This window comes from Geotrypetes seraphini, chromosome 13 (assembly GCF_902459505.1).
Source record: "Geotrypetes seraphini chromosome 13, aGeoSer1.1, whole genome shotgun sequence".
Classification (NCBI taxonomy): Eukaryota; Metazoa; Chordata; class Amphibia; order Gymnophiona; family Dermophiidae; genus Geotrypetes; species Geotrypetes seraphini.
In genome coordinates this window covers 80,139,990-80,153,970 of record NC_047096.1, presented here as the reverse complement: position 1 = coordinate 80,153,970, position 13,981 = coordinate 80,139,990, and the positions used below count along the sequence as shown (strand labels likewise).

The following is a 13,981-nucleotide window of genomic DNA, read 5'->3' as shown; positions in this document are numbered from 1 at the left end:
AAAGAACACAGCCGGAGCTTTGCAGTCCCCAGTTATGTCTAATACCAGCTCTGGCAGGATACATATTTCAAATCTGAAATATTCACAAAATCACAAAATATAAAATAAATTAATTTTTTTCTACATTTTGTTTTCTGGTAATTATATTCGTCAAATCACATTGGTCTCAAGCTTTGGTTTTGGGCTCCTTCTGTCTTCATCGTGGCATGGCTGGCTCCTGAAGGTAAAATAGGCTCAAGAGTTGCTAGGGAGGAGATGCCGAGTCTAACACGGGCACAATTTTTTTTACCACAGGAGCAAGACTTTTCACTGCTCCCACGGGGCACTATAAGGTCTTGTTCCCATTCCCATGGGGCGGTGAAAGGTCTTGATCCCATTCCTACGGTAAACCCGTTGCAAATGTCTCCGTTCCTGCGGATTTACTACGGTGACCATGGTTTACCATGGTAAACGGTCCCCTTGTCATTCTTTAATTGAAAGTAGTATAGTTAACTTGCCTTTGTAACTTATTACCTTAGTCTTGTCACTCCTCTTTTGGCAATCCAACTCTGGCTCCCAATTTGTTATCAGATTAAATTCAAGATCCTCATCATCAAGAATTAGACACTTTCTATACTGGCTTACTATTTTCTCTCCATCCTAAGCTTGAGGTCATCTCACAAAAGTTGTATCAGTTTCTCTCCTGTTAGAGTAAGTATCAAGACAACTTGTCAATATTTGCATATCTTGTTCCTTCATTATACAGTACCATGACACCTCATTTTAGGATTGATCTTTTTCAATGTAAAGTAGGGTTAAGACTCTTTCTGAGGGCAAACTTTTAGTGGCTGAGCATGTGGGTGGATTTAATTGTATCTGTGGAGACTCTGCTCTGTTTTTCTTTTCTCTGTCTACCACTTTTCCTCTTTGCAATTTGCCACTTCCCTGTCATTAGGAGAAGCTTGTTCTAAAACTGCTTTACTATCTATATCGAAAGGCAGTGTAGCAAACTCTTTAATATAGAGAGTGACAGGGATGTCCCATCCCTGTGAGTTCTATTCCTGTCCCATTGCAAGCTCTGTTTAACCACACAAGCCTCAAACACTTATCATTTTAAAGTGTTCGAGGCTTGTGCAGATGAGGACAGAGCTTGCAGGAATGGGGCAGGGACAGGGACCGAGCTCACAGGGACAGGATGGGGATAGAGAGATGGGGAAAATTTGTCCCCATGTCATTCTTTAGGCATCAGCCTGAAGTGATGGCTGAGTCCTTCTGCTAGGGAGCTGTAAAGGCTGCCTGTGCAGCATCCTCATGTGGTGGAATGGAAGACCTGACCTGGGGTTTGAGGTCAGAACCTTATGTCGGGCAGTGCACTGATCCACTGTCCTGTGCCATTTTGTAATTGAAAGTTTTTAAATCTGCTGTCTTTAATCCAGAGAATATTGGATTTGTTTCTTTAACCCCTTCTTTTATCAAGCTGCGCTAGAGGTTTTTTAGTACGGACCAATGAGGGTAAGTGCTCTGATGCTCATAGGAATTCAATGAGCATTGGAACATTTACTGCGCCGGCCAGCACTAAAAAGTTCCAGCGCAGCTTGATAAAAGCCGGCCTAAGATACAGTGGTGTTTGTTGTTTTTTTTTTTTTTGCTTTGACATGGGGATTCTCTCTCCATCTCCTTTAGACCAGATGTCCTTGTTTTGTCTGCTTATCGGTAAACCTTCTGGGGAGACACCACATCGCTGCAGAGGGATATTGGCACCACACATTTGCCATTTCCTCCTCCTGTCTTTGGATTTTTGTTGAGGAATGGAAGTTGTAGCATTATTCAACATCTGTACTGTGTTTTAGACAGTAACAGCTGGCTGGGTCTGTGGAGAACAGGCAGAGAGCTTTCAAGAAACTAGCTATTTTTTTCATTACACCATAATGGAAATACAGGGAATAAAACCAAATAGTCCTTGAAACCCCATAACAAGAAAATTACTCTACATCTGCCATAAACTGCCGGATCTTTTATCCCAGTGCCTGTAGCACTACTAGAGAATCTGCCTACAGAGTGTGAAAGAAAGTGAGAATGGCTTTCCTTCTCTTTCCTCTTAAATCTCTGGATTCAGTCTAAAGGGCTACCAACAGACATATTAAGTACTGTAGCTCACATTTAATATACATGCAAGAAAGAAAAAGAGAAACAAGCATATTATGGAGCAATACCCACTGTACACCTTAGTTTGAAAATGTTCCTTCCAACATTGTAAAGAACAGGGCATACTAAAGGTGCAAGGGGACTGCTGTTAATGAATGGAGTGATTGCATTTTATACATATTGATCCAGAGTGATTTCTGATGGGAGCGACCTTATCTCTGGTGGGTGGAAGCTTGTATGTTGTAAGAAATAGGCTCTAAACTAATTGTATAGAGACACAGTTTGTCGCTTCAGGTTGTTAACATTTATGTCGTATAGTATTGTGGCTGCGGTCAGTGATCATCCGCTTTGCCTGCCTTCGATGCATAGTGTCGGGCAAGTCCAGAAAAGCCTCTTCAGTGTAATTTTAATGAAGCTTGATAAGTTTTTAACTGGCAGTATTAAACAGGCTCTTAATGACTGCCTTTGTGATGGTTGGTAGTTCTGACTCTTCCAAGGATGGCGTAGTGCTAGCTTAGTATGCAAGATATAGTAACAAATTCATACTTGCGTCTCCCACCTTTTGGCACTTTCTAGTCCTTGGGAGATATGGTAGGTAGGAAAAATAAGCAGATGGGCCTGGCACTGTTTATATGCCCTTAGGTTCTTTGTTTCTTTCAGCATCCAGTAGAGCACCAGTTATCCATTATATTTAGAAAAAAAAAAAGTATGCTATATGCTTACTACAGTGAGGAAAATTTTATATCAAGATGCCTATGTCAAATTTTAAAAATACAGTAGGCCTTTCCTCATTATACTGCCTGGTACATGGGTTTATCTCATCCTGCCAACAGATGGAGATAGAGAACACAGACAACATCACAAGTATGAAGTGGAACTGCCCTGTGGATTTCTTCCGCAGATGGTGGTACACGTTGCACTGGCTCATCAAGTCATGTGACTAGGATTCCTGAGGCTCGGGTTGTGGGCTGTGTTCTAGGCTGAACACAGGTTCTAGGTTGTTAGAATCATGTGGTCTAAAGCATCAGTCTGCAAACTATTTCCTGATTGAGCATGAGCTCCCTTAGAGCTTATTGGGTTCAAGCTGTGGATCTCTGCCTGGGTAAAGTATGGCTTGTCTGCTAACTGTACTCCAGTCAGGTTATAAGGTAGAAGTAGGTTAGTTTTCCAGTTCAAGGGCCAAGCCACTTTGCCTTTCACCTTTCGCCCTTTCCCCCTTCTCCCTCAGGATGTGAGAGCTTGTGATATTGGAAGCTTCCTTTACTAAAGGGAAAGATCTTAAGGCATTTCCGGTCCTACTCAGAGCAGGATTCTCAAAAACCTACATTAAAAAGTGACGATCTGCTAATGCAGCCGTTTTGATAGTGAATCTAAAAAACCGAGACATTCTCAAAAAATCACGCATGCAAATGAGGTCGGCAGACAGCAGTGAAGATTTGCTAAATTTGCATGTGCCCATTGCTGGTGATAGCAATGGACACATGTGCAGAAAAAAACGCTGTCAAGAAAAAACAAAAATACAACAGCGGGAGAGATGCCCACACTCTCCCACTGGCCTAAAATACCGGCCACAACCAGCCCATGCAGCAGGAGAGAAGCACACTCTCTCCTGCTGCACTAAAATCCCTGCCACGACCACCCCGCCGCATCTCTTCTGCTGCAGGGTGCGGGGGATTGCAGCCAGGATTTTACGGCAGCGGGAGAGTGTGGGGATCTCTCCCGCTGTTGTGTTTTTGTTTTTTCTTGACAGCGTTTTTTTCAGCGCATGTGCCCATCGTTATCACCAGTGATGGGCACATTCAAATTTAGAAAATCTTTGTTGCTGTCCGCTGACCTCATTTGCATGCGCAAATTTTTGAGAATGTCTCAGTTTTTTAGATTCGCTAGCAAAACGGCTGCGATATCAGACCATCGCTTTTTAACGCAGGTTTTTGGGAATTCTGGCCTCAATGTTTTTGTGCTGGAATCTCAAGTGCACTGTGTGTTAGATTGTCTCAGCTGTTCTATCTCTTTTGGGGTGTGGAAGCCTGCTTCACCCTGGGTGCTAACATCAGAAGCTGTGCTTTACAAAAGGGACTGATTTTAAATTTCCATTGGGTTAAATGCTCTGAGTTTTTAAGGGTGATGTTTTTAAGCAAACAAAACATTTTTTAGATATGTAAGTGATAGGAAGAAGTGTCAGAATAGCATAGTGAGGTTCAAGGGTGAGGGGGACAAATATGCAGAAACCGATAAGGATAAGGCTGAAATGCTTTAAAATTATTTCTGTTCTGTTTTCATGGATGAAAGATCAGGGGGTAGGACCATAGAAAATGAATGCAAATGGGAATGGATATATATTAGACTGGGAAAGATTCTCAGAAGACTGTTTGTGAGGAACTAGCTAAATTAAAAGTAGACAAAGTGATGGGGCCTGACAGAATACATCCAAGGGTACTCAAGGAACTCGGAGAAGTTCTGGTGGCTCCATTGTCTCATGTTTTTTTAATGCTTCCTTAAAGTTCAGCGTGGTTCCAGAGGAATGGAGAAGAGCAGATGTGGTTCCTCTGCACAAGAGTGGAAGTAAGGCATTTGTTTTTACTATGGTGCTTTTTGTTCTTGGGGTTTTGGGTTTTTGTTTTTTTTTTTTACTAAGGAGGAGGTTGGGAATTAGAGGCTGATTAGTTTAATCTCGGTAATGAGTAAACTAAAGGAAATACTTCTTAAGCAAAGGATAGTGAGATTTCTAGAATCGAATGGACTGCAGGACCCAAGGCAGCATGGTTTTACGAGAGGCAGGTCTTGCCAGATGAATCTGATTGATTTCTTTGACTTGGTGACCAAACAGTTAGGCATGGGAGGGGTGCTAGATGTAGTCTGCTTGGGCTTTAGCAAAGTTTTCAACATGGTGCCGCATAGGAGACTGATAAATAAACAGAATGCATGTGGTATGGGCCCCAAAGTGACAAACTGGATTAAAAGCTGATTAAGTGGAAGGAGACAGAGTGGTGGTAAATGAAGTTTGCTTGGAGGATGAGGATTTTATTAGTGGAGTGCCTCAAGGATCTGTCCTTGACTAGCTCTGTTTAACATCTTTCCTTGTCATCAGCAGCAGATGAATCCAGAGACTAGTGGGATAACAGCCATCAACCAGCAGGTGGAGATAGAGCGCACTGAGTTGTTCTCAAGTATATCTTGGATACAGAGCCTCCTGGCCAACCAGTATACTCTATCTCCAACAGGCTAGCGGATGTGTTTCTCACAGCTCCTGGATTTATGAGTCCTGGGCCTAAGGAGAGTTCGAGCCAGGTTGGGCTATGTGGAATGGAGGGGTGTTCTAGCACGTTGTGCCAGCTTTGGAGGTACACCTGGGTTCCCCCAGCATCCCTACCTCACCCTCTTCAGGGTAACACCTGGGCCTTCCCAGGTCCCTTACCCGACCCAACAGAGTGCCTTCTGTGAGTATATTCTTACCTATGATGGATGCCAGAAGAGGAAGAGGTGAGGTAAACGAGTACTGGGTCACTAATCAGTTACTCTATAACAGGCTGGATTTTTTGTTGGGGGCTCTGGGTGCGTTGCAGTTCAGGGTTGGATTTCCTGGGGACCTGCAAGCCTAGTTTGGGGTAACCCAATGGTATCCTTCCCCCTCGGGGGGAGGGGGGTGGTATCAGTGGCAAGGATTTCCGAAGCCTTCTCACAAATGAGCCGAGGCAGTTTTTTCCTTTGCTGCCTTGCGGCCTTTTTTTTTCCATTTACCGGTAGCGATCAGGGGTACTCTGCTTGCGGCAGTGACATGCAAGTGGTGGTGTATTTGCATTTGGGCAAACGAGTTGCTGCTTTGCTGCGGTCTGGTGAGACAGGCTTGGGTCCACAGGGGTATGGGATGCCCTAGGGCCTGTATGTCAAGTGGGGACCCAGGCACTTTCTGGCACGGTGCAGGTAAACATTTTTTTGCTTGCTTATAGTTGCGCTTGGAGTCGGTAGGAGCATGGTCTCCGGTGAAGCTTATGGCCTATACTCTTTCTGCTTGTCGGTCACCAGAAGCTTGTGGGCGGTAGTTAACTTTGATTGTCGGGTCCTCCGAGGGAGGGCAGCTGGTCCACTAGAGATGGCTTCAGTCAGGTACTATTGGTGGCTGCTAACGGGACCGTGAGTTGTATTTTCTTTCTGGACAGAGCTGCCTTCAGACAGGGAAAGGTAGGCAGTTCTTTGTTGGCAAGGGACTGCCCGAGGGGTAGGCTTGGCACCTACCGGGCTTCAGTTTTCCCGGATCAGAGAGGAGGTTTGGGCCTCAGAGACGAAAGGTGTCTTTGGCTTAGGCCTCAGACGAGAAGTGTTCCTGTGGCTGCGGCTTCAGATATAAAAGATTCTTGTGGCTTAGGCCTCAGACAAGAAGTGTTCCTGGTCTGAGGCTTCAGATGAGAAGGATTCCTGGGGCTTCGGCTTCAGATGAGAGAGGTTCCTAGGGGTTAGGCCTCTGCTGAGAGAGGTTCTTGGGTCTTAGGCCTCGGATGTGGGATGTTCCTGGGGCTTAGGCCTTAGATGAGGTATATTCCTGGGGCTTAGGCCTTAGATGAGGTATATTCCTGGGGCTTAGGCCTCAGATGAGAGATATTCCTGGGGCTTAATCCTCAGTAGACAATTATTCAGGTGGCTTAGGCTTCGGTGGAGAAATGTTCCTGTGGCTCGAGGCCTCAGTTGAGAGATGTTCCTGTGGCTCGGGCCTCAGTTGAGAGATTCAGGCCTCAGTGGAGAAATATTCCTGGGGCTCAGGCTTCGGTGGAGAAATTTTCCTTTGCCTCAAGTCTCATTTGAGAAAAGATTCCTGTGGCTCAAGCCTCAGTTGATAAAGATTCATGTGGCTCAGGCCTCAATTGAGGAAGATTCCTGTGGCTCACGCCTCAGAGGAGGAGTTTTCCTGTGGCTTAAGCCTCAGTTGTGAGGCATGCTGCGGCTTAGGCCTCAGATATGGGGTATTCCCGTGGCATAGGCCTCAGTGGAGGAATTTTCCTGTGGCCCAGGCCTCAGTTATTAGTATATTCCAGTAGCTTAGCCTCCAGTTGAGAACTCTTCCTGGGGCTAAGGATTTAGTTAGGAAGATTCCCTGGGCTTAGGCCTCAGGTGAGCTGCGGGATGTTTGATCCACTACCTCTGTTTCTGAGGTTGTCGCTGTATCTCCTTGGGATTCTGGGGAAGACCCTTGTCTCCTCCTGGCATTCTTCTTGACTTTGGTCAGCCCTGTGGACTGTGGGAGCCCTGTGGATGTTGGGCTTGGGAGGGCTTCCATTGGATGAGGAGTCTTCACTTGACATATTCCAGGGTTGATGCCCTAGAACCTTGCGGGGTTACGTAAGGCTGGTCTGCGGTGATGTGCTTGAGTTTGGCTGTCAGCTAAAGACCATTATCATATACTGTGGTTTCATTTCACAGGAGGTTATTTGGGGCATGGTGGTCATGGTAGAAGGCTGCCTTGCCCTCATATGTTCCGTGAAGGGGCACGGGAGTGGTTATTTCCACAGTGTGATGCTCTCTGACGAAGATTGCTCCTGCTCACATGGGCTATGGGGGTTGGCCTCTGAATGATCGTGTGAGACATACTCTCTGGAGTTTTGTATCTCCTTGGATGTATGCTGCAAGGCAGGATTGGGGGGACATGGAATTGTGCGTTCCCTGGGTAATTTCCCTCCTTAAGTTAGGATTGCTTTGGTACATCCCATTAGTCTCTGGATTCATCTGCTGATGATGACAAGGAAGGGAAAATTATGTCCTTACCTGTTAATTTTCTTTCTTTTAGTCACAGCAGATGAATCTAGAGCCCCACCCTGTTGCGGGGGTTGTCGCTCGCAAGCGTGGTTTGGGCATGCCTTTTTGGGCTGGAATTGCATTCTCAGTTTTAGAGCATCAGTAATTTGGGTAGTGCATGTGAGGACAGGAGTTCCATATATTCCTTATTTCTCTTCGGTGTCATGCCTTTTCTGTGCCTTATTTCAGCTGCTTTGAGAAAACCTATACTGGTTGGCCAGGAGGCTGTGCATCCAAGATATGCCTGAGAACAACTCAGTGCGCTCTATCTCCACTTGCTGGTTGATGGCTGTTATCCCACTAGTCTCTGGATTCATCTGCTGTGACTAAAGGAAAGAAAATTAACAGGTAAGGACATAATTTTCCCTTGTGTCTGTCTGGCAAAATTTGTCTTTTTTTTGCAAATGATTCCAAGCTCTGTAATAGGGTTGACACTCTGAAGGGTGTGAATAACATTAGGTGGGATCTGGTGAAGCTTGAAGAATGGTGTGGTAATTGGCAACAAAGATTTAATGCTGAAAAAATGCAGGGTCATGCACTTCGGCTGCAAAATATCCAGAACAGTATAGTATAGGAGGCAAAGTACTGTGTGCGGAAGAAGAGCGGGACTTGGGAGTGATTGTGTCTGATGATCTCAGGGGGGGCAAAACAGGTAGAAAAGGCAACGCTCAAAAGCCAGGAGGATGCTTGGGTGCATAAGAAGAGGAATGGTTGGTAGGAAAAGGAAGGTGATAATGCCATTGTATAAGTCTGGTGAGGCCCATTTGGAATATTGTGTGCAATTCTGGAGAACTCGCCTTCAAAAAGATATAAATAGGATGGAGTTAGTCCAGAGGGCTGCTACAAAATTGGTTAGTGGTCTTTATCATAATAGGTATACCTTAATATGTATACTCTGGAGGAAAGACGGGAGAGAAGGGTTATGATAGAGACATTTAAATATCTCCATGGCATTAATGTACAGGAGGCGAGTCTTTTTCAAATGAAGGAAAACTCCAGAATGAGAGGGCATAGGATGAAGTTAAGAGGTGATAGGCTCAAGAGAAATGTAAGAAAATACTTATTTACAGAAATAGAGGTATGGAAATGAAGACTGAATCTGAACTCAAGATAGCATGGGACAGGCTTGTGGGATCTCTTAGGGAGAGGAGGAGGTAGCGGATGTTGTGGATGAGCAGACTGTATGGGTCATTCGGTCTTTATCTGCCATCATGTTTCTATGTTTCTCGCTATCATTTCCTATCACTTAAGGGATTCACCAAGGGCTGGTTTTGGTTCGGTCTGTTTTTATTATGTTATTAATAGGTGATAATAAATTTTTTTATTTATTTATTCAGTTTTCTATACCGTTCTCCTAGGGGAGTTCAGAACAGTTTACATGCATTTATTTAGGTACTCAAGCAGTTTTCCCTGTTTGTCCTGGTGGGCTCACAATCTGTCTAATGTACCTTGGGCAATAGGGGGATTAAGTGACTTGTCCAGGGTCACAAGGAGCAGCGTAGGTTTGAACCCACAACGCCAGGGTGCTGAGGCTGTAGCTTTAACCACAGTACCACACTCCTTTAAACTCTCGTGGATGGAAACCACTGCTTTTTTATGAGAATGGTGATTCTGCCAATACTTTTAGTGGTTACATCTCCAGGGAGAGTTTACTTTTAGATCATGCTAAGTATATACAATGAAAAATTCCAACTATTATATGAAATCTAAAATTTTCTGCTTTAAATTTAATATGATTAATATTAATCATTCTAATCTAAAGAAGATTCAGGTTGTTAATGAACCAACAGTATATTATTCTTCTATACCTTGTGGCTATGTAAATGTTTGATCTGCAATGAATAAGTTGGATATATTTAGGGACTTAGCGTGAGCCAATTTGGTTTCTAATTTTAACAGAGACATGGTTTCTCTCTTAAGATGATCCTCAGTTACAGTCATCTTGCTCCATTGGTTAAAAGATCATACATTCCCCTAAACTAGAACATCAGGATGGGGGTCTTGGAATTTTATACAAATCCTTTTCTTTTTTTTTTTTAATAATTTTTTTATTGCTTTTAACATAATACCATAATACACAAGAATACTCTTGCTCAGGAAATACAAAAAAAAGAAAGGAAAACTATTAATAAATTAATACACTTAAAAAATTAGAAATTCAGTTTTCTTTCTTAGACCACAATATTGAGAGGGAGCTCCAAAAAAAGGGATGAGAACTTCAATTTACATGAAATATTAATTAGAAATCAATATTGGCTTAGCAGAAAGTCCCACCATCTCAACAGCTGATTAAAGCTAATCAGTTCCAGTCACCAACTTCTTCAGATCTAGAAAAGCCCTTAGTTGCTTGAGTAAATTTAATATATACTTCACACCAAGATATTTAATCAAACAATGTAGCACCTAATGTCTCAGCTTCAGTCCTCATTGCTAGAAATAATTTTCTTCATTCCTGCATTTGTCGAGCGAGTGACATCGGGATACATACAAATCCTTTTCCTGTAGAATAATACATGGGATGGACGAAAATACATTCTAAATATGGCATAAACATCTTGTTCAAATACAAGTGACACCAGTAAAGTAGCTCTTTCCATTGTTTCTGACGAACAGCATTCGAGCAATTCTGAAACATTAACGATTTTCTCTTGTGTTTGTATTTGTTAACCCCACTTCTGGATTGACTCCTATTTATTTCTTCATTGGCAAATAATACATTTTATTAACTGGTGGTATATTTTCTGAAGGAAACTTTAAAACTTCAATTAAATACTTTTTAAATAAATCCAAAAGGGTCATAAGTAGATATTTAGGAAAATTAAGTAAATTCATGTTCATTCTACATTTCTACTTAATTAATTTTTGTCCTTTACAATCCCAGTTGTCAAATTTTGAAGCTTTTCCACACTGTCCTTCACTTCTTTCATTTCAAGAGAAAATTCCTTTTTTGTGCCTTCTACTTTTTTACGCAAAGATTCTACAGTACTTACAAGCTGGGAAACATCATTTGAAGATTTGCAGACTGTAGTGTTTAGCATTGGGAGAGCCTGCCAAAAACTCTCCAGAGTCACCGCCGGTGGTTTCAACAGCTGGGAAGTAGTTTCTACAGCAGCTCCCAGCACTCTCTGCTACTTCAAACTTCCCGCAGTGTCTGCCCCGCGAATCAGGGTGGTGTCTGCACATCACGCAAGAGTAATTTCACAGGGGTCCCCCGGCTCAGCTGCGAAGGGAGCAGGACATGGTGACAGAACATCAAAAGGAGGCAAAAGGGATGTTTCATGGTCCAATTCTTCAGCTTCTCCTCCTGCCGAAGAAACAACAGACAGCACTCCAGTAACTCCGTGGGACCCAGGGGCAATAGCAAACTCCCAAATGGAGCGTTGCACTGGGGAAGAAGTCCTTGCCACAGAGGGTTCTGCTTGGACACTTCCCTTACACTTTGAGTGAGGCATGTCGAAAAAGAAGGTAAGGTAATTTGCAGCTCTCTCTGTAATTGATCAGAAACACTCATCCAACCACCGCCATCTTGGAACTCCTCCATACAAATCCTTTTTTAAAATCTGTTTGTTAAAAGCCATCAGTACCTCATCTCAGGAATTTTTAATACGTGAAATTAGTGATAGTTCCTTCTTAGGTTCAATATGTTGTGTATTGTGTTATGTCCACCGGGTAAATGTTCCTCAGTGGAAGAAGGGTTTTATGAATTCCTATCTAGATATGTGGTGAATTAGATTTTACCCTTTACGCCAGTGATATCAATATACATTTAGAAAAGATCACAGGTGCTCAAATTAGTAGATTTCATCACTCTTTGGAGACAATGTGATTACAATTGTTTACTTCTTCTACATACGAGAAGAGTCACTAGCTAGATCTAATTGCTTCTACTTCATCTTGTAACCAATACAATAATCTACAGTATCTCTTAACATTTTATTAACTCTTGTGGTTAGATCACTATCTCTTAGATTTCACTTTGACCTGGAAGTAATCTGCAAGAATAAAATCTAATGTTATGATTACCTGTAGCTACTGGGAGAGGATAGATCCTGACATATTCTGAACAGATTATGGACCAACTAGTTTTTTCAGACTCCTTTTCAAATGAAAATTTTGGGAGAATTAGAATAGAACTTGTAAATAGCTTATGACTAAATAGTTTCAAGTTTATTAAAACATTTTTTATACTGCTAACTCAAGTTTCAAAGCGGTGTACAGCATTAACAAAAGATATCTTAAAAAGAAACAGCACAAGTGGGTATTAAAATATAGTACAATACAATATTGGGTTAGTAGACTTTTGATATGAGACACGAATACAAACTACACACAGTTAGGAAAGTAGGGTTGAATTACAATATTTAAAATAAAGCACACTTAAGGATTAAAACAATAGGTTGGGAGAGGGACTATTGTTGGCTTAGCCCTAAAAAGGACAGTTTTATCCGAAAGCATCCTTTTATTAAGCAAAAATCTAAAATTTATAGATATTCTGAGAAATGGTTTGACCAGGAACTTCTTTTAAAACAAACATGTAGATGATTAGAATGTTTATGAAGACACTACTGTGTTCTACTACTGAAAACAAACTCGATTGGTGGAATAGAATATGCAAATACAAACACGTAGGGCCTGATCCTTTAAACAGTTCTGCTTGGCACAGCTGTCAATCAACCGCTAGGGGCTGTTTATAGAATCCCACCTAGCAGTGCTAGTAAAGACTCCCACACACTTTCCCAGTGCTCACTGATCCCCTCATACCCCACAAAGATCAGAATACAAAAGTACATACCTTCCTCCATAACATCAGCATCTGGTATGAGAAACCCTAGTAGAGCAGCACACAGACATCTTAAGTAGCTTGGTGGGTAGTCCAGTGAACCATAGAGAGGAGAACCCAGGCCTATAAGCCACTCTACCCACTACATTTATGGTGAAAAGTTCAAAACCTACTGTACTGCCATATAGGTGACAGCTGCAGCTATAAGAACTATAGGGGTGGTAGACAGGTGGGTATAGTAGGTTTTGGGGGAGTTTTGGAGGGCTCACCACACACTAAAATGGGGTTCTGGTGAAATGGTGACCCGACAGTCTTGATGTGAAGTTCACAGCGGTGCCCCCTAAGGTACCTCATGCCCTGCTAGGATGTCTGCGTGGCCAGTCCATTAAGATGCTGGCCCCTCCCACATCCAAATGGGCTTAATTTGCATGTTTTGAACATGGATGTTTTTGTATTCGAAAATGGCCAAAAATATTAGATGTCCAAATAGGTCATTTTCAAAAGAAAAATTTGGACGTCTAGCAGTTTCCAAAATGGATGTTTCCCCACCCTAACATCTTGCGGGATACGTCCAAAGTTGGACTTAGACGCACTATCGAAAATGCCTCCTCCACGTGTCCCATAATTTTATTTTTTATAATAATCCTCCTTCATAGGATCATTTCATTGGTTTTTTCACATTCAGTTTCCCTGTGTCTGCTTATCACAAAAACAAATGGGAAAATGGTATTTGATCAAATATGTGGGTTGAAGGATGTGGCCTCAGAATGTTTGAGATGTTATTAAAAGCAGATGAAAAGTTGCTCAAATATTTGTTCCATTTAGAACTTTGTTTGGAATTTAATGTGCATCTGTCTTTGTTTTTCTACATTACTGTTTGCTCAGAAAATTTAAGCCAGAATTGTCACTGCAGGTTATTTTTCTAAGTCCAAAATTATCATTGCAGCTTTTTTACTTTATTCTGGGCATACATTTTGGAAAACAAATCTTCAGATTACTTTAATTGAACTATTCCAAAGTGGAAGATGGATGGGGGGGGGGGGAGTTCTGCAAAAACGTCCAAATCAATATTTTGAAAACTGGTTTTTAAGACTTGTTTTCCAATTTTCCCACAGTTCACTTAAATCTCAAGGAGACATGTTGGGAGCATGTTTTGGACAGGGTGGGTCTATAATTTGAACATTTTTCTGCAGTAATGGAACATACGAGGGTCATTTCATAAATAATGCACACTATTTTTTTAAATTTACATGTTTTATTTTTTTTTTCCAAGTATTTCTTTACAATCCTTCA

General features: G+C 42.2%; 1 protein-coding gene across 3 annotated transcripts in view; it reads left to right on the top strand.

The window, feature by feature from the left end:
• Positions 1-13,981, top strand: part of SKAP1 (src kinase associated phosphoprotein 1) — a 524,527-nt gene that overhangs the window by 65,792 nt on the left and 444,754 nt on the right. The gene's annotated exons all lie outside the window — the stretch shown is intronic.